This window comes from Podarcis vaucheri, assembly GCF_965113315.1.
Source record: "Podarcis vaucheri genome assembly, chromosome: 14".
NCBI classification, from domain to species: domain Eukaryota; kingdom Metazoa; phylum Chordata; class Lepidosauria; order Squamata; family Lacertidae; genus Podarcis; species Podarcis vaucheri.
Window position 1 is genome coordinate 18,202,544 of NC_138752.1, and position 27,979 is coordinate 18,230,522.

The 27,979-nt window shown below is 45.1% G+C and overlaps 1 protein-coding gene across 5 annotated transcripts in view; it reads right to left on the reverse strand.

Annotated features, from left to right (window-relative positions):
• The window catches only part of ZFAND6 (zinc finger AN1-type containing 6), a 77,206-nt gene extending 49,985 nt beyond the window's left edge, over window positions 1-27,221 (reverse strand). For 3 of the 5 annotated variants that reach the window (XM_082198822.1, XM_082198821.1, XM_082198818.1), the window contains exon 1: window positions 14,011-14,170. The gene's annotated coding sequence lies outside the window, so the exon portion shown is untranslated. Of the gene's footprint in view, window positions 1-12,553; window positions 13,014-14,010; window positions 14,171-26,920 lie in introns of those variants that run through there. The other 2 variants (XM_082198819.1, XM_082198820.1) reach the window with 2 other exon arrangements.
• Between the last annotated feature and the right edge of the window lie 758 nt (window positions 27,222-27,979).

A 27,979-nucleotide genomic window follows, 5' to 3' on the forward strand; every position in this document is an offset into this window, starting at 1 on the left:
AAAACACAGACACTCTCAGAGCAACAAAAGAAGACCTACCAACAAGATCTGCACAATTTTCTGTTTGCTTCACCCCAGATTAACTTCACTTGAAGCTGTGCTCCCGTGCAACCTACCCTGAACATTACGCCCCACCTTCTCCAAATGTGACTGGCTGAACTGGGGAAACTCCACCCTGTTTGTGAAGCTTATAATCCTAATTGGTAAAAGCTAATATCCATTATTTAAAGAACTTTTTCCTTGCTAGCAGGGTAGGTTAAGCAGGTTAAGACACCCTGAGCAAGCTGGTTTCTTAAAGGAACAATGCGCAGATTTCGTAGAGAGGCAAAGGGCAGCTTTCAATGAAACCGGGTGCCAAAATAGCACAGACACACAGATCAGGCAGCCTTTGCAGGAAAACTACGCAAATGAAACCGCGATCATCACTGGGGAACCTGAACGTAGTAATTACACACTTACTCAAGAAGCACAACACTTAAGCAAGGAACGTGAAGAAGCCTTACAAAACAGTGGTGTGAAAAATGAGGTCAGTCTATTATTAGAGAAAGAGAGAGAGGTTATGTGGAACTTTGCCAAGTGAAAAAGCACTGTAAGTGCATCTGTTCCTGCTTATTTTAAGTTACAGGGTCAATTTTGTTGTATTCGCTTAAAGCATTTTTACCCAGCTCTTCAGCAGAAAAGATCAATAAAAGACAGGACATTCCCTGTGCCAAATCTAAAAGGGGAAAAAGACATGTCACAAAAGGAAAAATGGGGTGGGGAGGAAAGAGGAAAACAAGCAAGCTCAAGCACCAGTTGTGATATCATTGGACTTCCTCTAAGCTGTCTTCAGCGGTTGGTATGCCATGTTCAGCTAGATGGGGAGGGGAGGGAGGGAGTGAGAGAGACACTGTGGCCTTTGTGACTTCCAGAGGCTGAAGTGACAGCAAACCCTTTCACCATGCTGGCTGTGGCAGATGAGAGTTGGAGCCCTGAACATCTGGAGGGCATTACATTGGCTGCCCTGCCAAGTCGTACGTATCAGAGTCAGATACCCACAGTTGCCTGTCCCAACTCAATCCAGAGTGCAAATTCTGATTGACAGGCAGTATGGTACAGTGGTTAGAGTGTTTTGTCTCAGGGCTGGGGAGACCCCTGTTAAAATCCTAGCCATAAAAACTCACTGGGTGACCTGCGAGCAGTCTCTCTCTCTCTCTCTCTCTTTGCCTAGCCTACCTTATAGAACTGTTGTGAGGATCACACTGGGTGAACTATGCAAGGCACCTTTAGCTCCTTGGAGAAAGGTGGAATATAAATAAAGAAAAAGCAGCAGTAGCCCCCATGGTGCACTTCAGCTGTCTTGATTCATAGCTGTGAGTGACATAAGACTCTTTATTCCTCCTTTCTCCAATGTGCTAGGGCCTCTGCTGCTCTTCAGAATCCTCCCCTTATAAACTGCAGCTGCTCAATTCCATTTGCCTTGGCTCATGGATGAGATGAAGCAGCTGAGGTACATTACAAGGAACCCCCCTGCGTAGTTTTTACAGCTGTACACAGTAGGGGAGGGGGGCCTTTTTCAGTCCTAGGGATGCCTCCCCTTCTCAGGGACCACATGCCCGTGCTGGGTAAGCCAGGGGTAAAAGGAAGAACAGCAATGGATGCAACCTTTACTTTGTACAGTAGGCTAGTTTCTGCACTCATATACCTCTTTGTAGCAGGGGCAAATGGGGCTCGTCAACCTGGGAAGGAAGCCCACCTAGGACAGGAAAAACTCTGACCCTAAACCTCCGCTATCTGGTGGGACGTTTTCAGGAGAAGAAAAGGCTAAGGAGTAAACCTTACACAAATCTGGAGTGGAGCCCCTAAGACAGTTGGATGGTGCCTTGTACGCCTCCTTCTGAGCAACTCCTGCAGCCAAGCTGGTGCTAAGTGTCTTGTAATGCTTTCCTTTGCACCACATCAGCGAGGCCAAGAGGGGGGTCTTGTCATCTGGGCAGCCCAGGACCTCCGAACACACTACCCAGGCTTATGCCCTGGGGAGGTCACTTTGGTGCTGTTAACACTTCACCCCTGGAGATGTACTCCATTGCCTCTCGAGACAGACAGATGGATGCCATCAAAATACCTCTCTGTCCCCTTTGAAAGCCCAGTGGCCTATCCCAACCCAAATTAAGTAAATGATAACCTGGGCACAGCACAGGGCTAACTTTGACTTATAAGCACCTTAAACTGGTGCTCTGTATAAAAAGAACTGCAGAAAGGCATGCTGGATTTTATACACTGCCAATTTAAAGCTGCTGCTTGTTTATTTCGAAGTGACTGCTCCGTCGTCTGGGTGACTTGATGGGAAGTATAGAAATGCTTCAAATAAATCAATATAATAAAATGCAAAGTGGGTTCCTTTGGAAGGAAGGGCAGGATATACATTTAAATAAATTAGTTTTTCAAAGAATTATACTCCAAAATGAGATTGGCTCCGTGAAGTCCTTTCCCGAAGACATGGCACTAGAAATGTAGCTGCCTCATCCCTCCAAACGAACTGCAACATATGGACGCACAACTGGCATAAAGCACAGGGTCAAGAGGATTGTGGAGGGGGGGGAGAGGAAGCTATCCAATCACGCTGTAATTTTAGGCTATTGCAAAGATTAACTGGTTTTGTGGTGCAATCTGAAGATAGAGAGGGCCCTGAATTAGGGAGGTGGGAATTAGATTCCAAGCCAGTTTACAGCTGCTCCCTATCATTACAATGATCAGATGAAGTATACACACGAGGACCACACAATGCACAGACTGGATTTCTATTTTTTATTGGCTATCTGGTCTTCTGCCCAGTCTCAGAGACCAGCAAGAACATAAAAGTCATTTTATCTCAACTCACAAAGCAAAAAAAAACCCGCACGCTTCAGCCCTGAATTACCCTTGTGGGGCCCATAGCTCAATGAGGCCCTATAGTACATGTTTTACATCTTAAAAGAGGGTCCCAAATTCAATCTTCAGGTAAGGATGGGAACGCCCCCTGTCTGAAATCCTGGAGAGCCATTGCCAGACCATGTAGATCTGGGGTTCCCAACCGTGCTCCATCAGTGGCCCATGAAGTTTACTCAGGTGGTCTGTGGCATTTCTGTAGTTGAAGATGAGAGGAAGCACCTCCATCCCATTAAATAATCATATTTATTTTTAAATGCATTCTGTTGCTTCTTTTATTTCGTAAGTTATTTCGTAGTATCACCATTTGAACACAATGCAGTGTATAAGAAATACAGTGGTACCTCGGGTTAAGAACTTAATACGTTCCGGAGGTCCGTTCTTAACCTGAAACTGTTCTTAACCTGAGGTACCACTTTAGCTAATGGGGCCTCCCGCTGCTGCTGCGCCGCCACCGCACAATTTCTGTTCTCATCCTGAAGCAAAGTTCTTAACTTGAGGTACTATTTCTGGGTTAGTGGAATCTGTAACCTGAAGCGTCTGTAACCTGAAGCGCCTGTAACCCGAGGTACCACTGTAAAAGCAGCAATTAACAAGCATACAGCACCTAGTACGGCGTACTGCATTACTATTGCTACAACGGGCAGAGAAATCATTATGTGGTCTGCGAAGACCCTCAGCAAATTTCCAAGTTGTCCATGGGAAAAAATGGTTTGGGAACATGAGCATGTAGACAATGCTGAAACAGAACAACCAACCATCTGACTCAGCATAGAGCAGCTTCCTCAACTTCTTAGGATTTTAGGCAAAGTTTGTGTGGCGTTAAGCTCATAGCCTCTCAAAAGCTTTCAGGAATTCTTATACAACCACTAAGTGAAACTAAAATGCACAAACGAAATGAAGTGAGCGGTGAGCCTGCAACCCCATGATCTGTAGATAGTGCTCTGGGAAAACCAAAAGAGAAAAATAAATCTATTCTCTGCTACTGCTGCTGACATTGCCAGTCAAAGAAGAGGGGGAAAGCGTAGCTCTGCTCTCTCATTTGACAACTGTGTGGAAGCCAAAACTTTCCCAAAGCAGGAACAAATATGCCTTTCTGGGGGCACCTAAGGCAAGGCTGAACAAAGTTGGCAGCGCATGCTCTCATCTTCAGCCCGTAATTTAGCAGCAGAGGGAGAGCGCCTGACCACAGGGTCCTGTGGCAAGGTCCACAGATGCCTTGGACATGGAAGGAAAGCAGCTGTGTGTGGCGAGGTGGGGAGCAGGGAGAATCATGAGCTGTGCAGGGTGCCAGACTGAGTCTTCAGATCTAGGTCCCTCCTATTTTAAGTAATCAACAGCCCAAGTGCACAACAAGACAAGCTTCAGACTAGGCAGCAGATCCTCACACAAACAAGAACAATAGTGGCCGGTGGGGTGGGGGTAGGAATCCCAGCAAGCTGCTCCATTACTTCTGAGCTCTGAAATTAACCCAACAGGCACAAAGTTTCTTGGCACACTGCACTGTGGCCCAGCCAAGCCAAAACAGAAACTGGGCTTGAGGGTGATGGCAGAGAATGGTTGGCCTCTCCCTTGGCAACCCCAGGTTCCCTACCTAGCAAGTTTTGCTTCATATTTCAGAATCCCACATGCACAGGGAACCTGCATCAGAATAACCAGAAATGACAAATCCATGAAGGCGGCTTTACACAGTTTTTGCCACCCTAGGAATTGATGATAACAAGAGCAGGATAAAAATATTTATATGCATAAGCCAGGACGACACATTATTTATAACCAAGCTCAGATAAATGACATTATCAATCTGTAGCCTTAAGTGAGGGGAGACCTGCAACTCTCAGCTATTGTTGGGACTCCCACTCCCATCAACCTTAGCAAGCATGGCCAATGGGTAGAGATGGTGGGAAGAACAAAAATGTCACATCCCATACCCACTCTTTAACAGCTGCATATAGGGCTAGGACTGGCTATACGGGATGCAGAAAAATCCAGCTGCAGTTCAGATCTTATTCTGATCCACAGAACTGCACTGTCCTGTTGGCTGAGCTGAATGTCTACAGGTACGTTCAAACTTGATCCTCATCTTCATCTTCTGTGCTGATGATGTTTATACCTTAATAGGATTAAGGTTTCGCATTCCCCAAAGGTTAAGACACTCTTTCAGATAGCCCACGTCCTACCCATTCTTCAGAATAGGGACTGAATTGTTCCAACAGGTCAAAGACCCAGCAAATGAAGTATCAGATGAGATGGCCTTTGTTTACCACTATTAGAAGTCACAACTCTGAAGAATTTGGATCACTACTTTTCCAGCCAAGCTGGTTCCAAACAAATTGCTCTGCTTTCCTTTGGACCACATCAGCGAGGCTGAGAGAGAGGTCTTGTTGTCTGGGCAGCCCAGGACTTCCATATATGATGCCCACACTTCCAGGGAGGTCACTTCCATGCTGCTAAAACAGTGGCTTGGCGACACACACACACACACACACACACACACACACAACATTGTCTCTTGAAACATAAGGAGGCCAAGAACTTTTCCTGAGGCTCACAAGCCAAATACAACAACGGCAGATCTAAATATTACCTCCACATTTCCATCTCTTAAGGTGCCTTCAATTACATCTTTAACCAACATTTCCTTATGCATTAAGAGTTTCCCTGAACCAGGAAGTTACAAAAGGGGCTGTTCATCAGTACCTTTCACATGCAATATTTGAAGAATTCAAAACATTTTGGAGCACCCCTTGACCCTTGTAATCTTTGACAGGTGACATAATATACCCTGTTGTACACCAGGCATATAAATCAGTGTTCAAGGTTCAAGGAGAGGTGCAGGTCTCTCACCACTACAATGAAAAGAGAAGTTTTGGAGATCTATGTCTCCACTTTGGCATGGAATATAGCGTCCAATTTTTAAGCAGCATTTTCTAGATGTCTAGAGCTAGACACCAGCCAAGGGATTCAAAAGCAATGCATTTACGTTTTTTGAAAATACCATTAGGAAAAGACTTTAAGAAACAAACTGGAGGGTATATGGGGCACGTAACAACACTAGAAGTGACAAGAAAATGCATGACTGCACTTCTGATTTGTCTGGGTTTTTTGTACCACGGTGTGGAGGGAGGAGTTTAAGCTTCCCTTCCTGCCACTTTCCTGATAAATATCCCCCCCCTCAACAGAAAAAAGCTACTATGTGTTTGGACCAAGTGCCCTACAGCTACTATTTTTAAGAGGCAGGAATACAATCACAAATCTCTTGTGTTGACTACCTGGGGTCTAGGTTTGATAGCTTGAATCAAGGAGGCCTGCAGCCTGAGAGACTGCCCTTTTCCAGCAGGTCACTGTGTTCTGCAAGAGTATTTCTTTTTAAAGTCCCTCAAATATCAGAAGTCTGCTCCACCACTGTAATTCAGAGCAAGGCTTTCAGTGTGGCTGCTCCTGTTTTGTGGAATAACATCCAGAATGAGATAAGACAAGTGCCCACTAGCTGTACTTTACAGAAACAAATGAAGGCATTTTTGTTTCAACAAGCTGGGTGTGCGTGAAAGATCTTCACTTTGGGCTTCTTAAACTTGCATTTAGTTGGGGTTTCGTTGGTAACTGGAAAAAAACACCCCTGTATTTATTAAATACAAATGTAAAAAGCAATTCATACATTAATAAAAAATAAAAAGCAAAAAATCATAGATGCTTCATTCTCTGACCTAAATTCAATGGAACAGAAACAATAAAATGACTTTTAAAAAGGTATTCATACCTATCATTATCAGATAACTTAGGAGTTTCATTCCACACTGGGAAATCCCAGTCAGATGGATGGGGTATAAACAATAAATTTATTATTATTATTAAACACTGCCCTGTAATTAAGCTTTTTCTTAATTAAAAATACTTTGCCTCCAACAATTTTAACTGTTGCCTAATCAACTGGGCAATTGCTTTAAAAGCCAGAGAGATTAAGAATTCTTCAGTTCTTTGGTTTAAATCCATAATACTACTGTCCTGCTGATAACTAGCCGTGCCCTCTTTCGAATCTCTTTAAGTGGAATAATGTGTTTTAAAAACAGCTAAGCCCCACCTGCACTATAATTTCAAGGCCGTATCATATCACTTTAAACAGTCATGGTTTCTTCCACAGAAACCTAGTTTAAGGGTGCTGAGAGTTGTTAGGAGACCCCTCCTCCACTATTCCTTTAAAGTAACACTGCCCAAAATTCCCTGTGAAGATGGAATGAATGCTAAACTAATCAGGGAACTGTAGCTCTGTAAGGGAAATAGGGCCCTCCTAAAAACTCTCAGCACACACATGAGCTACAGTTCCCAGGATTCTTTAGGGGAAGTCGTGGCCATTTAAAGCACTATGATACAGCTTTCTATGTATAGTGTAGATGGGGCCCAAGATTTCGTTTGAGGTACATTTCAAACGGGATGACTTTTTCAGTTATCAATATGAATGGATAGGATGCAACATATAATCCACCTTGTTCGCGGACAATTCTGTGAGCAAGATCTAATACAGCGTTGAGGGACCTCAGATTCCAGCCTCTCAATCTAGCCCCCAGGACACTCTTTGGGCCATGCCCCTGATGGACTGGATCTGCTCAGCTGCTTTTGTCTGGCGGGCTGTTTCCTCGGACTGTGATAACTAACCTTCTTGTTTGGATGGGCTGTGAAGATAAGTGGGTACATGTATAAACCTCTGACTTCTGCGCAGATGGAATATAGCCTACTGCACAAGGGTAACGGTCACACCCATTGTGGAGTAATGGTCCGAGCATTGGACTACGAACTGGGAGACTAGGGTTCAAATCCCCATTCCGCCACAAACCTCGCTGGACAACCTTGTGCTAGTCACCATCTCTCAGCCTAACCTACCTCACAGAGTTGTTGTGAGGAAAACATGGGAAAGGGAGGAATGGTAGGCACCACCTTGAGCTCCTTGGAGGAAGCAAAGTGGAGTGTAAATGTACTAAAATAATGACAATTCATTGCTCCAACCACTTTTGTCCCTGACCTGCTCAGCATTCGGTATGCAGCTCCCAGAATGTTGATCATGAGGGAATGCCACCCTCAGGCTGAAAAACATTCCCCACCCCTGATCTAATAACACCATCCAGGTCAAGGCACCATCCAAGTGAAAACAGCTTCTAACAACATGCTTTCACCACCTTGGCCCCTTTTCATACAAGAAGTCACTCAATTAAAAGGGGGGGGGGGAGAGAGACCCAAAAGCTATACTTTACAACAAGTGGTCTTAATACGAAGTGCTGTCTATTTTCAAAGACATAGCACTCTGCTTATTACAAGAAGTTTTGTGGCAATTTGCATACTAAAAATTTTAGGAAGACGTAATGAAAGGAATTAGTGAAGATGTTAAGGTTGAAATTCATGTCTGTGGGATCTGTGAAAGATTTGTTTCTACTGCAATCCAATGGTGAAGCAAACAGTTGAGAAATAATAGTTCTTTGGAAGGAAAGGAGGGAGTAGCAACAGAGGCCGGAGAGAACATCTTTTGGACAGAGATAAGCCATTGAGTTGAGGCAGCAAGAAACCCAAATCACTTATTCTAGAAAAACCTCTGACACTACAGTCTCGGGAGCATGGCTGAACGACATATCAAAATATTTATCAGAAATAAAGCAAAGCTATAAATAAAACAGGTATTTTGTAAAGTGTCAAAATTCTCCATTTTGTTTCAAGGCTGCTACCCTAAGCAAAACTTTCAAGGGGATAAGCACCAAGCTCTCTAGACTTAGAACTTTTGCATTATTGAACAAAATTTATACTTTTACTCAGAAAGTCTCTAAATGGTTTACAAAGGGCAATCTAAACTATTCCTCAAAACACCAATGAAAGCAAACATTAAAAACAAATTGACATGAAATTGTATCAAAAACTAAACAAAACCAGCAATTTACAAACTATTATAAGGGGGGCGGGAATACATGCCAGTGCAGGCTTGTTGAAACATATCTTTTTAGCAGGTGCCAAACACAATACAGCAAAATTGCCTGCCTGATATCAATAGGTAGGGAGTTCCAGGTGCTGCCATAATGAATGATCAATTCCTTGCAAGTGAGGGATGAACATTACATGAGATATGTACAAACAAAGCATTCTTAACAGTCACTATGAGGCAGAAAGATATTCCCCCACCTTTATGGCTGATATTTTGTATCCTAGAAGCATTTTTACATTTCTGGGTGTCTCCACAACCGAAAAACATTTTCAAACGAGAGAAAATTCAAAGAGCGACAATAAAAGCCATCAATGAGTTGAAAGCCAAAAGACAGTGAGGGATAAATTATAAGGCCTAAAAATAAAACACATTTTTTAAAAGTACCCAAGGTTCAATAAGCATCTACAATTCAAGAAAGGAACTAAGTTATTTAAATGCAGTTTCTTATAGGGATTACACAAGGAGTTTTACTGTTCTGCTTAAGGCTTCCGAGCAAAAGTTACGAAGTCTGATTATGTACCAGCCTTAAACCACAGGAGTCACCTACTAACATTAAATGGGAGTCAGCAATGGCACAGTACCACAATGATTCTTTACAGGAAGCAAATCACCCTCGGCTCTGGGTGTCTTCTCTGCTCTCATACCTCGTGGGCAAGGTTGCAGACAGAAACAAGTCCAGGCACAGATTTATTTATTTATTTTTAAAAAAACTGTGCATGGCACACTTGTAAACTTTGGATACCCGTTCTTTTCTCAACGAAACAATAAACAGCACACCATACGCACGTGTCAGAAGATCATTAAGAACAGCTAAAAGGTTCTCCAGGTCCAAATTCAAGGCACAAATCTATGGCACACGTTCACAAACAGCACTCAAAACAAGAGTGAAAAAACACACAAACCCAATTATGACTGAGTTCTTGTGAAGGTGGAAACGAGGTCAACATCAGGCTTGCAATTGTAAGCTCCCACAACCCTGCAGGGGGCCCACTCCTAGTCTCCCAGGCAAACCATGAACCCTAACCATGAACTCTGGAAGAGGGAAATCACGGTTTCGGAGGTACTAAGCCAAACCATGGCTTAGCTCCCAGCAGTACAGCATCAACAGGACGAAAAGAGATCCAGCTAAGCAGATATATTATCCTCTTTGGGAGCTCGCACACTCATGCTAAGCCATAGGGTAGCTAAGTGCAATGTGCACACCGAACCAATGTGAAAAAAGTGAGTAGTGTACTCCTCTGCCCTCCTGGGCAGAAACAGCTGGCTGGAGGCACAATTCTCCATCCACTCTAACCCCAATGCAATACAAAAGACTAATACTATACAAGTCACCATTTTTCCTCTTAGCCTGAAGGCAAAGAAGGAGGAACAGGATAAGCATACATCCCACAACAAAAGTGGTAGTGCTAACAGTGCAAAAATGGCAAAAATGAAGAACTTTACTGCTTGAAATAAACTGCAGCTGTCTGGAAAAGTAGACACAAATGTGTTCTCATTGGATAGACTTTGCGGGGGGGGGGGGCTCAATTCATTGCCATATTTAGGTCTAAGACAACAGGGAACAGTAACCTGCAGAAATTCACTTTAAAAAAATGTCCCAGTCGACAGCTCCAGGCAAGTTAAATCACTTTTGACCTTCTTCTGCCCAAGCAAGAGCTTGTATTCTGATCTTTCCTGTAATAGGCTAAACATTAATAAAATTAAATCACATTGTCTAGCATTGCCATGAGTTTAATAACCACCTGGACAAAAAAGGGAATTTGTAGCCAAAGACAAAGCTCCCAGTTCTAACAAGATTAAACATATAATGCAGAACATGATACATCTCATGAAAGGCATTAAGGAAGGCTATACAATCCAAAGCAGACTTACCTAGAATCTAATTCTCTTGAGATCAAATGAAAAGTTTAGAACCAGGGTGCAGGTTAACAGAAGAAAAATAAGCCCAGAAGTAAATACAATGAACAGTGACCGCAAACAAACCCTACAGGTCGTCTCTTTGACAAATGTCTGTGGGCCCCCCAGGACAGCTCAGAGCCCCACAACTCTAACCAAAGCACCCCAAACCACAGGCACTTCTAACTGGTCTATTTATTTCCTGGATATCCCGTCACCTGATTGACTCATGCTCCACAGGGCAAGGCAGCTGGGGACAAAAACAACAGCTGCTTGAGGTTAAACTCACATCCCTCAGCATGTTTACATGTTGGGGGCAGTGAGGCTGCACATCAGCCCACATCACCTCCCCTCTTCCCAAATCACATACCAACTCTTCCCCACTGGGGAATGCCCCTGCCTTCCAGAACCTGCTGGAGGCAGGAGCTGCTATTTCCTGTTTCTCCTAAAACTCTATCAAGCCTCCCACATCCCATGATAAGGTCTCTGTATTCCTTTGCTACTTCCTTCCAGGGCTCTAATAGGTCCCTTGGTGTGCTGATAACCACCACTGCCACACACACACACACAAATACTTGTCCTCCCATGAATCTAGTCCACCCGTTTTGTAAGATTCCTCTTTACATCCAGTAGGCAGGCCTAAGAAAAGACAATTTTGTCCCCAGCCCATTTCCAAGCAGATACCAATCACCTAGCACCCTTTCCCTTCTGGCAGCATTTTTTTTTTTTGTTTCTGCCTGTCCCAAATGTCGAGCACAGTTCTCTGCCTGCTCAGAAGCTACTGAAGAGTGTAACGTCACATCACATTTCATTCCCCATCCTAATGTCTTCTTCCACAGTTCCTTGGGACAGGCATTGCGAACCTTCCGCCCTCCAGATGCTGCTTAACTACAATTCCCATCATCCCTGGCCATTGATCTTGCTAGCAGGGACTGATGGGAACTGCAGTTCAGCAACATCTGGAGGGCCAAAATGCCAAAGGTTTCCCATAGCAGTTTTAGGATGACTGAAGGCCCCATGCTGGAACAACTGTCAGAGAACTTCAAGGAGTTAATGTATCCTATATAGTACTGTACATGGATGGGGAACCTGTGGTTCTTGAGATGTTGCTGCACAATTCCCATTAGCCCTGGCCATTGATCATGCTGGCTGGGGCTGATGGGAGTTGTAGTTCAACAGCATAAGGAGGACCACAGGCTATAGAACAGGCTTTCTCAACCTCAGCCTTCCAGATGTTTTGAGACTACAATTCCCCACATCCCTGACCATTGGTCCTGCTAGCTAGGGATCATGGGAGCTGTAGGCCAAAAACACCTGGAGGGCCAAGGTTGAGGAAGCCTGCTATAGAAGAACCTCGTTCTATTTCCTTAAGGTTTGCATAAGGACTGAACTCGGAATCTAATTCCCGCACTTGAAGCTCACTGACAGACGTTGAAGCAGTCATTCTCTCTGACAGCCTAAATGCCCTCACAGGGCTGTTGTGAAGCTTTTGTTTTTTGTAAAAGACTCCACCAGCTGAGATCTCTGAACACAGGCACAAATAATAAACAGGGAATTACCTTCCCTGATACAACGAAGATTCCATTTTCTTCCTTACGAGATATTTAATATTACCTCGAAGGCAAAGGAAGATGTCTCTTCATGCCCCTGCTGCAGTTTCTCTTAATCTACCACAGGGGTACAATCTTCTGAAAATGAGGAAGGGGTACACATTCCCCTACATACAGTATAGGTTATGTTGACTTTAGCCTTTCATAGCATACTTTTCTTTAAAACTAGAAACCCTACCTTTCCATGATGTGTTCTAAGTTGAAGAATAGGAGTGCACTTTCAGGATCTCCAAAGGGTTAAGGTACAACTAACCAGGTGTCCCAAGTCTGTGCTCTCCATTTTAAGAGGCTAGAAAGAGTTTTGCCAGATGATATCAAAGCCCATCTAGCCTGGACTCTTTAGTAAGGAACTGCAGCAACTAGCAGGCAAGTTAAAATAACAAATAAGGGGCCCACCAGAAATTGCCCTGTGGTCTTTCTGATACCCACCCTTGCCTTTAAGCGGAGGTTTCCCAGTGAACCCCCTGCCTCTCAATTACCCCATGAGTGTGTGAACTGGGGTCGGTCCCTATTTGAGAGAGAGAGAAGGTTCTTGGTCTTCCCTTTTCCTCTTACCCAGCCAAAAACCTTTCAGTCTTTAAGTGGCAGCTGTCCATATAACCCCTAACCCTTCCTTCAGCTTTGGGGAGGGGGTGTCAAAGAAGAAAAAGAAGGCACCGCTAAGATCTTTCCCCTCTCCCAATACCCTTTTCCTTCTTATCTTCCCTGAAGTCTACCACTTGGAGCATAAAACTTTACCCTTTGGGGGGGGGGGCGGTGTAAGAAGAGGAAGCATGCCCCAACCCCCCTCCTCCTCTAGTGTAAAGTGCTCTGAAGGGAACTAAAAGTATTTAAGCAAAAGCTTCCCTTGTCATTCTTTCACCCTCCTTTCCTGTGTGTGAAGGGGACAAATAAACAAGCAATTTTAGAGCCCTGTGCCCTCCATAGGGCAAAGTCCTCTGAAGGGGATTATACCCCCCCCCCAACATTTCACCCTCCCCACATATTCCTCTAACCCTCCTTCTGGGGGAAGTAAAGGGAAGAGGGCCTGCCTAAGACCCCTATCCCCCCACCAAAAAGAGTAAGGTCCCCTGGTGGGGGGCAGGAACACATGCACCCCTCCCTAGAGCCTGTTACATCCCCATAGAATTCCCCTTTCCTTCATTCAAGTTGGGCCCAAAGAGCCTTTTTCTTTGTAGGGGGGGAGCTCGCCCCAACTCTTTCCTAAGGTGGGGCTGTAGGCAAAAAGAGGGGGGTGGTCTCCCATATCATTTCTCCCCCTTTTCCTCGCCCCTCTCCCAGGTTATGTAAGTGGGGGACGGGGTGGGGGGGGGCAATGAGAAGAATAATGTGAAGAGACCCCCCTCCCTCCCCTACACGACCCTAACCAAGCCTCCACGGGAGTAAGCCCCACTGAATTCGCCCCCAGGGAAAGTGGGGCAGCTTAAGTAAATATATGGGGGGGGTAATTTGGGAAGAGGATGGGGGGCAGAGAGAAGAGCCCCACCCCATGTATGTGGGGTAGGGAGGAGAGAGAGAAAAAGGGGGGACCCACTCTTTCCCCCGACCCCCCCCACACACACACGGAGGGGGGGGAGTGAGGAGAAAAGGCGGCCACTAGCCCACGGGCCCGCGCACGCGCTCTCGCTCTCTCACCTGACTCCGCGGGAGGGGAGGGGGGCTCGCGAGGGTCCTCGCGCCGCAGAGTTCCAGCCGCCGCTTAGCTCCTCCGAGTCTTCAATAAACTTTTTTTTTTTTCCTCTCTCCCCCTTTTCCTCCTTTCCCTTCCTCTCCTCCCCGGCCCCGCCCTGTCCGACAGAAACCGACGCGGGCGGGCGCTGATTGGCGGAAGCCGGGCGGGCGGGCGGAAAGGAAAAGGAGGGGGCGGGGACGGGGTAAAGAAAACCCGGGAGGGAGGGAGAAAGGCGGCGCTGTCGCTGCTTTCTGACACGGCTGCTGCCTCCGCCTCCTCTTCCCTTCCTGGTGACTGGCAGCGACTGCCGGGGACGGCGCGCGACGCGAACCAAACTAATAAGAGCGAGTGGGGCGGGCGGAATGGGAAGAAGGGAGGGCTTGAAAGCCAGCTTTAATGCCCTCCAGATGCTCGTTGGACTACAACTCCCATCAGCCCTGAGTAGCGGCCGCGCTGGCGGGAGGCTGATGGGACTTGGAGTCCAACGCTTGATTGAAGCAGCGTTTTCTGGGATCTTTGTTTATTTTTAAGGGACTTAAATGTTTCTTGAAAACAAGCGAGCTGCAAGCAGCTAGGCTCTGGACCATAGCTGTCAACGTTTCCCTTTTTTTAAAGGGAAATTCCCTTATTCCGAATAGGATTCCTCGCAAGAAAAGGGAAAAGTTGACAGCTATGCTCTGGACAGATAAGGGAACGGCTGTCGCTCAGAGGCAGGGCTTCTCGAGAAGGTCCCCGATTCAAATGCCGACATCTCCCGGTTAAGCTGGGGCTGCACTCTTGCCTGGAACCGAAGCTAAAAGTCACGGCTTCCTGCCAATCAATCCTGGGGAACTGTAGTTTGGTGGAGGGTGCTGGGAATTGTAGTTCCGAGACAAACTACAGTTCCCAGGCTTTGGAGGGGCCCCGACATGATCGTTGATGTGTTATCAAAATGCTTTGATGTATGGTGTGCAGGTTACTTTTGTGCTTTGCCTGAGATCGTTTTTTATACCAAATACTGATCCTGGCTGAATATGCAAAGTAATAATGGATTTTTTTTTAATCTCCGAGTATGTGCAAAATATATTTTCCCCCATCCCCACCCCCTTGAGACGCTACAGCCTACCCTTACTAGAAGTGCCAATAGTCTTCCTCTGTGCCTGCATTGCTTTTCTGTGTATTTATCACCTGTGTGTTAGACTGGCAGCTATTTAATAGGTGGGGTTTTTCCTGCCATTTAATCTTCCATTCTGGAGAAGGGTGAGGTCTCATTGACACCTGTTGGGCAAAAGCTTCTTGCACTGCGGGAGGTTAGACTAGATGACCCTAATGGTCCCATCCAACTCTACAATTCATACGTTTACAGCACATTTATACCACTTTAACAGTCGTGGCTCCCTCTTCCCCCACCAAAAAAGCCTGGGAACTGTAGTTTGTTAAGGGCACTGATAGTTGTTAAAAGACCCACTATTCCCCACACAGAGCTACAATTCTCAGAGTTGTTTAACAACCAATTCTTCATAGAGAAGTCTGAATCCAGAGTTGGGGAAGAAATATATTCAATAAACAAAGCAAGCTCTATAAGGGAAATTAGAGTCTCCCACTAACCCATCATGTCCATATTCAAAAGCATACAGTGGGACAAGATGGTAGCATACTTAACAAAAGCTCATGCCATTCATTTTTCTGGTGCCACAAGATTCAGTGGGAGTTTTTTTTAGACACTAAGCATGAGAAAATAAGGCTGCCGCATGACAAAAGAAACATTAGTCATTCATCAGATGATTTTTAATTGATTCATCGATGAATTAATTGATTTAAATGGCAAGCCTTCACAAAGGAATAAAAACAATCATTCTGAAGTGGGGAAACATAAGATGGCATGTGCAAATTAATCATCAGAGGCTGTGTGGCATAGTGGTTACAGTGTTGGGCTAAGACCTGAGAGGCCTAGGTTTAGTTCCCCACTAGGCTATGAGGTTCATTGGGTGAGTCACACCCAGTGTCACACAGGATGAAATTACGAGGGAAGACAAGCCACACTGAACTCCTTGGAGGAAAACGCACATCCAAATGTAATACCAAAACAAAACAAAAAATTGCAAGAGAAATTCTCTGTTGTGTGTCAGAGTCCAACAAAGGCACCTGCCATCCCAAGTGCAATTGTACTGAATTTATAGTTCATTTTTTGAATTAACTGCTACCCGCTTAACTGGGTCACTTTTTATGAGTCAAAAAGGCTGCAATCCTAGATCCATTTACTTGGGCGTACGCCCCATTGCACATCACTGGGCTTCCTTCATTGCCTAACAGTGCAATCCTATACAATCTACTGCAAATAGAAGTCAAGTCCTGTGTTGTTCAATAGCACTTCTTCCATTTTACGTTGCTGTCCTAATAGAAGACATTTCATTGACCTACCTAGTGACACAGGCACACACCCCTGTCCAGCCGAATGACTACCTAGCTGCCTTCATTGTTCATTAGAGCAGTAGCTATTAGAGAGGAGCTAATCCACAGCCTAACAACAGCCCCATATAGCATAGAAGAGCCAGTGTGGTGTAGTGGTTAGAGTGTCAGACTAGGACCTGGGAGAACAGGGTTCGATTCCCCACTCAGCCGTGAAGCTCACTGGGTGACCTTGGGCCAGTCCCTGCCTCTCTGCCTCATTTAGGAAGCCACCATATATACTGAACCAGCCCATTGGCCCATCAGGTTCAATATGGTCTGCACTGGTCAGCAGCTGCTTTTCAGGGTTTCAAGTCTTTTTCTGGAGATGTTGGGGATCGAACCTGGAACCTCTCAGGGTTGTTGTGAGGATTAAATGAGGAGGGGGAGAACCAACTTGATCTCATCGGAGAAAAAGTGGTGGGATATAAATGCAATCACCCAATCAAGAAGATATGTTTACCTATATTTCCCTTTCCTATTTATTGCCCCAATAGCCCTTCAACCCTTGGGCTCCAAACTCCTGGGACCTGCTGCTTATTATGGGATAGGGCCATAGTGGCAGAGCTTTTGGGTATGCCTGCCCCAAACAAGTAAACAAAAAGGATATGGCCAAAGAGCGTTTAGAGAAATTTAGTCCCCTTTTACAGTTTATTGTCAAACGAATTTTTCTCAGTATGGTTTTGAAATGTTTCAAGTTAATAAACTCTTACTTCAGCTAGAGATGACTTATATTTGTTTTCTTTCTCTCCCCCCCCCCCTTTGTACGTCAAAACCAACTGTGGTAAGATATCAGTATGTTTCAAATATATACATATATTTTAGTATTGCAATAGTATTAATTTTTACAACTCACTATTGTCTTTCGTGCTTTTGAGGTAAAAACGGAAAGGCTCGTCAAGTTAGTAATCAGTAATTGACAGGTAACTCTGTAATTATTTGAATGTAATAGTGTTTCACTGAACATAATAAATAAAATGGTTTTGGAGGTGTCAAAAACACTACAGCAGTCTGCCTCATATTAATCAGCTTGCATTTTTACAAGGAACATTTTGGATCCCCAGGTTAATTAATTAAAGTTACCAGCCCTTCTCCAAAAAGAAGGGTACAGCTGCGTTTACAAAGCATTCGGCAAAATAAAATAAGAAATGGTCTCTCAGCAGCCAGTAATGCCTTTCCAGTCAGTGTGTGTGACTCACCTTCCCTTTCCGGTCAGTGGTGTGAGAACTATTTTATGATGTTCTCAGCAATATGGGTTTTCCTCAACAAAGGTGGCTTGTTATCAGATTCTGAATGAGGATTCACACCAGAGTTAAAGCAATACCACTTTAAACAGTCATGCATTCCCCCAAAGAATCCTGGGATTTCTTAAGGGCGCTGAGAGTTTTTAGGAGACCTTAATTGCTGTCAACTTTTCCCTTTTCTTGCGAGGAATCCTATTCGGAATAAAGGTAAAGGTAAAGGTACCCCTGCCCGAACGGGCCAGTCTTGACAGACTCTGGGGTTTGTGCGCCCATCTCACATCTATTGGCCGGGGGCCAGCGCTGTCCGCAGACACTTCCGGGTCACGTGGCCAGCGTGACAACGCTGCTCTGGCGAGCCAGAGGGGATTCGAACCGCCGACCTTTCGATCGGCAAGCCCTAGGCGCTGAGGCTTTAGCCCACAGCGCCACCCGCGTCCCCCATTCGGAATAAGGGAATTTAATAATAATAACAATAATTTTTCTTTATACCCCGCCCTCCCCAGCCAAGGCCGGGCTCAGGGCGGCTAACAAGCAATAATAAAAACAAGTTGAATGAATGCAACTTAAAAACAAGATTAAAATACAACATTAAAATATTGAAACATTAAAATATTAAAATGCAGCCTCATCACAGGAGGAGAAAGGAAAAAGAAAGAGGGGGAGGGAATCAAATTGGCTCCAAGCCAAAGGCCAGGCGGAACAACTCTGTCTTACAGGCCCTGCGGAAAGAAATCAGATCCTTTAAAAAAGGGAAAAGTTCCCTTTAAGAAAGGGAAAAGTTGACAGCTATGCCCTGTGAAGGGGGATTGATTGTCAATCCACACTGGGAATTGCAGGTCTGGGAAAGAAAGAGGAGTTTCCTAACAACTCTCAAGATTCTGGACTGTTTAAAGTGGTATTATAGTGCTTTAAATATTTGGTGTGAAGGTGGCCTAAGGCTGGGCACGGCATATCCTCCATTGCAACACGGGAGGAAACTTGGAGACCATCTTCTGGGGTTGCAATCCCATGTTGGGTCACATGACCCACGTGAGATCATGTGCACCCCAAAAAAAAAACACTTTTCTTGCATGGCACCCCACAAAAATGTGTTTTGGGGCGCCATGCAAGACCTCAACCCCAAAGAAAACAAGATTGCATCCCAAAATTGCATGAGACGCCAGTGCCCAAAATGGCCGCCGTGCTCTTGCAGGAAAACACGGGATGTTCCGGTTTTGTTGGGACAGTTGTGGGATATGGCACTGTAGTTTGTTGAGTGTTGCATGGTATAGTAAATCTGCAAGGGGTAAACAACAGTGCCCAGAATCCTTTGAGAGGAAGAATGTGCTTCAGATGTTATTTTAAATAATAGCTTCAATAGCTTCAATAACTGCATCTGGTTTCAGGGCTGGCTCTAGGTTTGAGGGGGCCTTCAAACAAGCTACCCTTTCTCTTGGGCCTCTTCCTGAAACTCTGTCCCCTGCAGTATCCTGAGAAGTCTCTCAGCATCAATTCTCCCTCAAACACAGAGAAAAAACAGAGAACAGTTAAAAACGACAGTGACTTGAATAATAGTCACAACAGAATGGAATGCCTCTCTCGTGTGACTCACAGTTCGCCAATCAGATGAGAGCTATTGCTAAAGGGAAAACCCCATACTAAAAATACGCAGCAATTCAACATAAGCAAACATTTCCATTTCAGGAAATTAAAACATTATCCTTAATGCTGCTGGTTGTCAGCCTCCAACGTCTTGAGTCCCCAAACTGGGACATGCATCTTCCTCCCGTGCTCTCCTGCACAAGATCATGGAGCTCAAAAGATTGGGGGGGGGAGCTGTGCTCCAAAAAGGCATATTTGGGGGCACCGCATGAGATCATGGTGCTGAAAAAATGCTTTGAGGGGGAGAGTTTGGTGTGAAATCAGGTGAGATCATGGCACCGAAAATGGCTGCTGTGCTCTCGGGCAAGAAATGGGATGTCTCATTTTTTCCAGGACACTTGCGGGATATGGAGTAGACAGTGCTGAGCTGGACAGACAAATAGCTTGACCTCATGTCAAGGTGTTACTTATCTTCTCTGCAAATCAAGATACCTAAGCGTTACCTGGTTGTTGTCAGTAGAGGAGACCAGATTCCTCTAGCATTGCCTCTGAAGTCCCTCAGAGTAAAAAGAAATGATTGCTCATTTTACATCAGTATGCTCTGTTTTCCCTTTTACATCCATAATTTATAGAAGAGCAGCTCCATAGATTTTTATATCGTTCCGGACTTTCAGCTTTTCACTCTGCACGCTTCTGTCTAGGAAGACATTGGCATTTACCAGAAACAAGGATAATTGTGTCTTATTAAAATGAGAAGCAACTCTCTGTTTGTTCTTTATTGTGTTTTGGACGTTAAAAATGTGCAGTTAACTTTAGTTGGGTTCATAAAATATCCACGCATGATATCAGAGTCATTTTTATGAGTTTATCTACTTCGTTATTTCATTTGTCCTTTGTTTTTGTAATCATCCTCTCCAGTGTTATTATTTATCATTCAAACAGCACTTCAATAGACTCAAATGTTTTACTGCCTTGTAATCAGACTGGTGGTTACTTGCGTTATTCCAATCTTTCACATCCTGGCAACAGGCGGAGCAAGGCTGAGACTGAGGCAATGATCTGGCCAGTTCCAGCTGTGCTATCTAAAAAATGCACCAAAAAACCCAAAATGATCCAAGGGCTGCAGTGCCTTTGCTACGTGCAAAGTTTAGGGCTTCTTTGTTTGTTTTTTTTTAAATGGGGAGTTGTGGTAGAGATTCGCAAACAGTATTGAGACAATCAGCAATGGCCAAGAATGATGTGCTGAAGTCCAGCAATATCCGGAGGGTGACAGATTCCCCATTCCTGATTTAAGAAGAGTGCAGAGTGTTTGAGAACTGGGACATTCGCAGGGAAACCAAAATGCTTGCTTACAAAGCTATTGTACTGCCAACCTTATTGTACGCTTGTGAAACATGGACCACTTATAAATGCCATCTCCAACTCCTTGAAAGATTCCATCAACAGTGTCTCTGAAAAATTGTACATATCACTTAGGAAGACAGACGAACTAACATCAGTGTACAGGAAGAAGCAAAGATCACTAGTGTCGAAGCAATGATTCTTCAACATCAACTTTGTTGGACTGGTCATGTTGTGCAGATGCCTGATTATCGTCTCCCAAAGCAACTACTCTATTCCAAACTTAAAAATGGAAAGCGTAATGCTGGTGGTCAACAAAAGAGGTTTAAAGGCTCTCTCAAGGCAAATCTAAGAAAATGTAGTATAAACACCAATAACTGGGAAACACTGGCCTGCGAGCGCTCCAATTGGAGAACAGCCTTTACCAAAGGTGTCATGGGCTTTGAAGACATGGGGACTCAGGACGCAAGGGAGAAACGAGCTAAGAGGAAGGCAATTTTGGCAAACCCTCACCATGATCAACTCCCACCCAGACAGCTATGCCCCCACTGTGGAAGGACGTGTGGATCCAGAATTGACCTTCACATTCACCTCGGGCACAGCATTAAGACCATGTTCATGGAAGACAATCTTACTCAGCTATGAGTGATCGCCAAAGAAGAAGACACCACCCAGAAGTGGTTGAACCCTCCTGCCCTGGGAAGATGAACCGCTTGCCAGCAATTCCTCTGCCTTATCCGGACGAAGCTTCAGTTCTCTAGTCCTCACTCAGTCCATTACTGATTCTAAGCAGACATGATCTGCAATTATTAGTAGGTAAACATACTCCACCTACTGATTTGTGTAGATCAAGCTGCTATTTAAAAAACACAGGAGCAGGACAAACTGGTTTGGTTCTCCTGGTCAGTCAACACCTCTGTTTCAGAGGCATCTGCAGTTGAAAACAGAATGCCAGTCTCATGTGACTTTGGTGTGGTCCAGCAAGAAGGCTATGCTAACCTTCGTATGTTCTTAATATTTAAATTGGCTCCATGTAGGAATGCAAAGGGAAAAAAATCTCCGAATTGCACAGGCCATCTCCTCCAATTCTGTTTTGCCTTTGTTTTCTTATCATCAGCTGCTAGATTCCTGTCTGAATGCCCTGGGGCACAGCTGTATTGCCGATTTGTTACGCTCTGTGCTGGCCATTTTCTGGTTCTGATCCAGTGAATGTCCCTGCTTGCTTCATTTGTCTGCTCAACTCATTTGCAGTTTTCCGTTTTCATGCCAGCCATCCTGCTACTACCTCACTCTCCCAAAAAAGTAAAATAAAAACCCACCGTTAGTTGCAAACCTACTGTGAGGTGAAACATAAAATTGCATCTGATGTTAGCAGGCTCAAACAAATAACCTTTAAAGAATTGAGCTTGCTTCCTTTCCCTTTTCCCCTTTTACGTCTAAACCACTGAGTCTCTTGGGCTTGCCGATCAGAAGCTTGGTGGTTCGAATCCCCCAAATTTGGTGGAACCCTGCACCTATGTCGTTATGGATCCTATGCAGGCTATTGTTGTTTAGTCGTTTAGTTGTGTCCGACTCTTCGTGACCCCATGGACCAGAGCACGCCAGGCACTCCTGTCTTCCACTGCCTCCCGCAGTTTGGTCAAACTCATGCTGGTAGCTTCGAGAACACTGTCCAACCATCTCGTCCTCTGTTGTCCCCTTCTCCTTGTGCCCTCCATCTTTCCCAGCATCAGGGTATTTTCCAGGGAGTCTTCTCTTCTCATGAGGTGGCCAAAGTACTGAAGCCTCAGCTTCAGGATCTGTCCTTCCAGTGAGCACTCAGGGCTGATTTCCTTCAGAATGGACAGGTTTGATCTTCTTGCAGTCCATGGGACTCTCAAGAGTCTCCTCCAGCACCTATAGGCTATAGGGATAGGCAAATATATCAAGTTTCTCATTTTGCCAATCTTAAATTCGGTTCTCCGCATTTCCACATCTTTTAAAGCTGAGCTTACCTGATTTGCGCTCTCTGAAATGATCAGCGAACTGAAACATAGCATAGCATAACACAGAAGATGCCTTAATACTAATTCAGCCTATTGGTCCATCTAGCTCAGAATTGTCTGCACTAGCTGGCAGCCGCTCTCTGGAGTTTGGGGCAGGGGAACTTTCCATTTCTACCTGGAGAAGCCAGAGATCGAAGCTGGGACCTTCGGCATGCAAAGCAGATGCTGAGCCACAGAGCTCTTCCCCAAACTCAGCCATCTTTAAAATTTTGAATTCTCTGAATTTTGCACTGCAGTTCTCCAGCCAAGCAATGTGCACATATATGTATATACTGAGGTACAGTCTGCATGAAAATGCATATATTAGTGAAAGCAGCATATGAAAATGTGATATATCAGGGGAAATTGCTCTGCAGATATATTTATACAGATATTTATACAAACTCTGCTGAACAGAGTTTGGAGCTGATGCAAATTTACACTGGCTTAACTCTATCTGGACGCGGGTGACGCTGTGGGTTAAACCACAGAGCCTAGGACTTGCCGATCAGAAGGTCAGCAGTTCAAATCCCCACGACGGGGTGAGCTACCGTTGCTCGGTCCCTGCTCCTGCCAACCTAGCAGTTCGAAAGCACGTCAAAGTGCAAGTAGATAAATAGGTACCACTCCGGCGGGAAGGTAAACAGTGTTTCCGTGTGCTGCTCTGGTTCGCCAGAAGCGGCTTAGTCATGCTGGCCACATGACCCGGAAGCTGTACGCCGGCTCCCTTGGCTCCCTAATGGTCAGGGGTCCCTTTACCTTTACCTAACTCTGTCTAGGGTTGGCATGTTTCCAAATTCAAAACGTGAAAATGTGGACACAAAAGTTGTTGAGATCCCCCCCCCTTTTGGTAAAAGTTTTTGAGCTTTTTAAAGTTTTGCCCAAAGTTGTTGAATATTCTACACTTCTGACATGGGTTGCCATACATCTGGATTTCAGCTATTTCCTTCTGGACACTGTTTCCAATGGCCGAATCCTGGCCATGTACAGAAAATTCCGAACATATGGCAACCCTAGCTTTTACCAGCTTGCTTTCCTCCAGCTTCTTATGCATAACATTGCTCCCCCAAAATGCTGACAGACACTCATGAGGACTTATTTGCTTAAATTGCAAACAAATCCAGAAACGTCACAAACTGAAATATGAAAACCTGCAACTGACAAGGTTTGTCCCACTCTAACGTAGCCCCACTTCCATTTCAGACTAGTTTGGAGCCAGGAAGGTTAAATTCTGCAGCATTGAAAGTCTAGCTCTTGGATACATTCAAGGTTGGGAGTGCAAATTTTAAGAACATTCGCTGCAAATTTTTCTTTTATTAGACTTTGCAATCAAACTGTAGCAACATTGCTGACACACAACTGTTGTTTTAAAAGCAATTTGGCTCCTGAAGGACAACTATTCCTGCCTTTGCTCATACCTAGCATATTTTGTATTGTTTACAGAGGCACCAGGGGGTTCATCTGCGAGCTGCTCAGACGTAGAGCCGCTCTCAGGGAAAATAACATCTGGCCTGAAATACAATGATGGGGGTCAGCATCACCTCCCCTATAGGACCCCTATTAACATAACTCCCAGAAAGGTATGTCATTTATTGCTTCTTCTGTGCTGAACCAGCACATCATATCCTTGTAAGGCGAGGATCAGCAACTGGAAGTCCCAGGGCCAAATCCAACCCTCTTGAGCATAGCTGTCAACTTACAGATTTGAGAATAAGGGACCAGCAGCCTCGGAAATAAGGGACCAGCAGCCAAAATAAGGGATTTTCAGAGCACAGGTATGTTCGACTTCTGAGCCCCTCCAAGTCAAAAGCAGAAAGCCCAGCTGGCAGCCAAATGAAGCCTCAAGCTGTGGTTCCCACAGTGCAGCAACCCAGCAAAGGGAATGCAGCAAGGAAAACCACTGTCACCTCTCCGCTGGGAAGCGCTGAGCAAAGGCGAGTCCCCAGGCAATGCGGCCGATTTGATCGGCACAAGGCATGCAAGCTCCACCCCCCCAGTCATTCTTAGACTCCTTACTGGGTGAGCAACGCAGCCAAGCAACACAGGCGGAGCCTCCCTCCTCCCTGGCCGGCAGGGAGGGAGGGAGGGAGAGGAGCTGCTTCCTTTGAAACTCGGGAAATTTAAGGGACATCATCAATAAGGGACAGCAGCGGGACACGGCACTGGGATAAGGGACTTTCCCGCCAAATAAGGGACGGTTGACAGCTATGCTCTTGAGAAGCACCAGCTACCTCCCTCCTCCAGCTGCCAGCTTAGAAGCAGGAGAATATGTGGAAGGGGTAGCGGTTGTGTCAATGGGACTTGGTGGCAACCTGTTTTGGGGCTGACCCTTATTGCTGAAAGCTGATAGCTGAAGTTATTTAATGCAGAATAATTCTGTTAGTCCACATAACCCACTATTTTCCCGATCCTGGTACCTTAGGGCCCTCGTATTTATGGGACTGCCTCTCCTGGTAAACCCCGCAGAGGACCTTAAGGTCCATGAATAATCATAGTTTAGAGATCCCGGGCCCTAAGGAAGTCAGATTATCCTCTACCAGGGCCAGGACCTTCTCAGTGATGACTCCGACCTGGTGGAATGCTCTGTCCCATGAGACCAGGACCCTGCAGGATTTAACTTCCTTCCGCAGGGCCTGTAAGACCCTGTAAGGCCTATTCCACCTGGCTTTCAATTTTGAACTTAGTCTGATCTTAGTCTGATCTTTTCCCCCCCTTGCTTCCCTCCCCTTTTTATGAAGATTACCCGCTCTGGGATCCCACAACTATTTCTCCCCTGGTCTCCTCACTGGCTCAAATAGGACTAATTCCACCAGCTAGCCCTGGTGATCATCTAATGTTTATTGGATGGATTTCCCCCCTAAATTGATTTTTGAATTCCGAATTTATTGTTATTCACGTTTTATACTGTATTTTATGTTGTTTTGTTGTTGCATCAATTAAGTGTTTTAAATTTGTTGTTAGCCGCCCTGAGCCCGGTTTTCTGAATTGGGAAGGGTGGGGTATAAATAAAAAATTATTATTATTATTATTATTATTATTATTATTATTATTTTCTTTATCTGGAGGCAGCGGGATTTGAACCTGGGCGCTTACGTTCGAAAGACAGATGCTGCAACATACAGCTATGGCTGCCCCAGAAGCAAAATTAAGTTGCCGTCCTTAATAGTAGTAGTAGTAGTAGTAGTAGTAGTAGTAGTAGTAGTAGTAATCCTCTTCATCTCTTGCCATAAACTTAGGTCCAAAGGCTAATTTAAAGATCCATCAACAGAGCATCTAACATCTAACCCTGTACCGTTTGCTCTGCCTGAAAGCCCTCTGGGCCTCTTCAGTCGGCAACTCAGACACAGATACCACCATGAAGTGGTACCTTGGTTCTCAAACTTAATCCGTTCCAGAAGTCCATTCCAAAACCAAAGCGTTCCAAAACCAAGGTGCGCTTTCCCATAGAAAGTAATGCAAAACAGATTAATCCATTCCAGACATTTAGCATGAATTCTACTATCTAACTGATCCATAAAATGAAAGCAATAATCAATGTACTATAAAATCAACAAGACAGTATTGTAGATGATAAAAATAAAAATAAATTTTTTTCCTTACCTGCACTGATAATAGTCATTGTTTGGATGGGAGGCTTTTATCCATTTCCGCAGTCACACAATCAATCAATCAGTAGCTGAACTGGGTTCCACGCGGTCACAAAAACAAATTAACCGAAAAAGCCTCAAAAACCAAAATGCAAAATAAATAGCAAAAACAAAAGTACCAAATACAGGGGCACCTTGGTTCTCAAACTTAATCTGTTCCGGAAGTCCGTTTCACTTCCGAAATGTTCAAAAACCTAGGTGTGGCTTCTGATTGGTGCAGGCGCCCCGGAAACAATAGCTGACAGCCACATTGGATGTTTGGCTTTTGAAAAACATTAAAAAACCAGAACACTTACTTCCAGGTTTTCGGCGTCTGAGAACCAAGGCGTCTGAGAACCAACGTACCACTGTACAGGCAAGGCCTAAACTTTAAAGCCTTTCCAAATGGTATGATCTCTAGTGAGTAGGATTCGAACCCACAACAGCTGGGCTAAAATATTGCAGAAGATGTTCCAAGCATTTCAAGCCTATTGCATATTTCCAGGCTACAGACCATTGGCCTTTGGGTGGCCTTTGGAGGTCTGCTTCAGAACTCTCTGTTCAGTCTTTGAACACCCCACCCTATCTTACAATAGAATGGCCGATCAATAGAACGGGGGGAACACTTACCGTTCTCACATCAACCATCCGCAACGCATGCCCACCTGGACTTTGCATGTAAATGTGCAGGAAGCACAGAGGAGAGGAATTTGATGGGTGGAGATGGTACCGCTTGTCCTTAACATCACACTTGCCGAAACATTTAAGAGCCACGAAGAAAACTGCACAGCTATCAGCTGAAGGTGTGTGTCAGGCATCTGAGAACATCAGATCTTTAGAGCGTCTCCTCTCTTCTTCTCCATGCCCCTTCCCCCTCTTCATCTTTCTTCCCTCTCTGCTTCTCACGTTCTTTTCCTTCTTTCTGCTGACTGGCAAATGACTTCCTCTTAAGCGGCAGGGCTGTGATGTCAGCAGAAGTATTGTGACATCAGAGTGGTGTAACCCCTCTCTATCCTATCCCTTCTCCTTCCTTCTCCCTTCCTGGCAAAGAGGAGCCACCATTGCAGGAGAAAACCAGGGGGTGTGGGCTTGCTTGACACCCTGAAGTAGTTTGGTGTCGTCAGGTTCAATAGTCCTGCAAATGCACGCCCAAGAAATGTGTTCCGCAAGCAGATTTATGGGCACGTTCACATGTAGAAATGCGCACAGTTGCATAGGTTTATATGACACACTACTAAAGGAAGAACACAAAGCAGTTTACAATCCTGATGTTCATGCGCATTGTTGTGTTGTATTATTTATTGCATTTATTCCCTGCAAGGAGCTCAAGGTGGCATCCATGGTTCTCCTCATCTGCAAGATTGTGCCTTGCCATTAATAGTGTGATGGTAAAGGGACCCCTGACCATTAGGTCCAGTCGTGGCCAACTCTGGGGTTGTGGCGCTCATCTCGCTTTATTGGCCAAGGGAGCTGGCGTACAGCTTCCGGGTCATGTGGCCAGCATGACTAAGCCACTTCTGGCAAACCAGAGCAGCGCACGGAAATGCCATTTACCTTCCCGCTGAAGTGGTACCTATTTATCTACTTGCACTGTGATGTGCTTTTGAACTGCTACGTTGGCAGGAGCAGGGACTGAGCAAAGGGAGCTCACCCCATCGCGGGGATTCGAACCGCTGACCTTCTGATCGG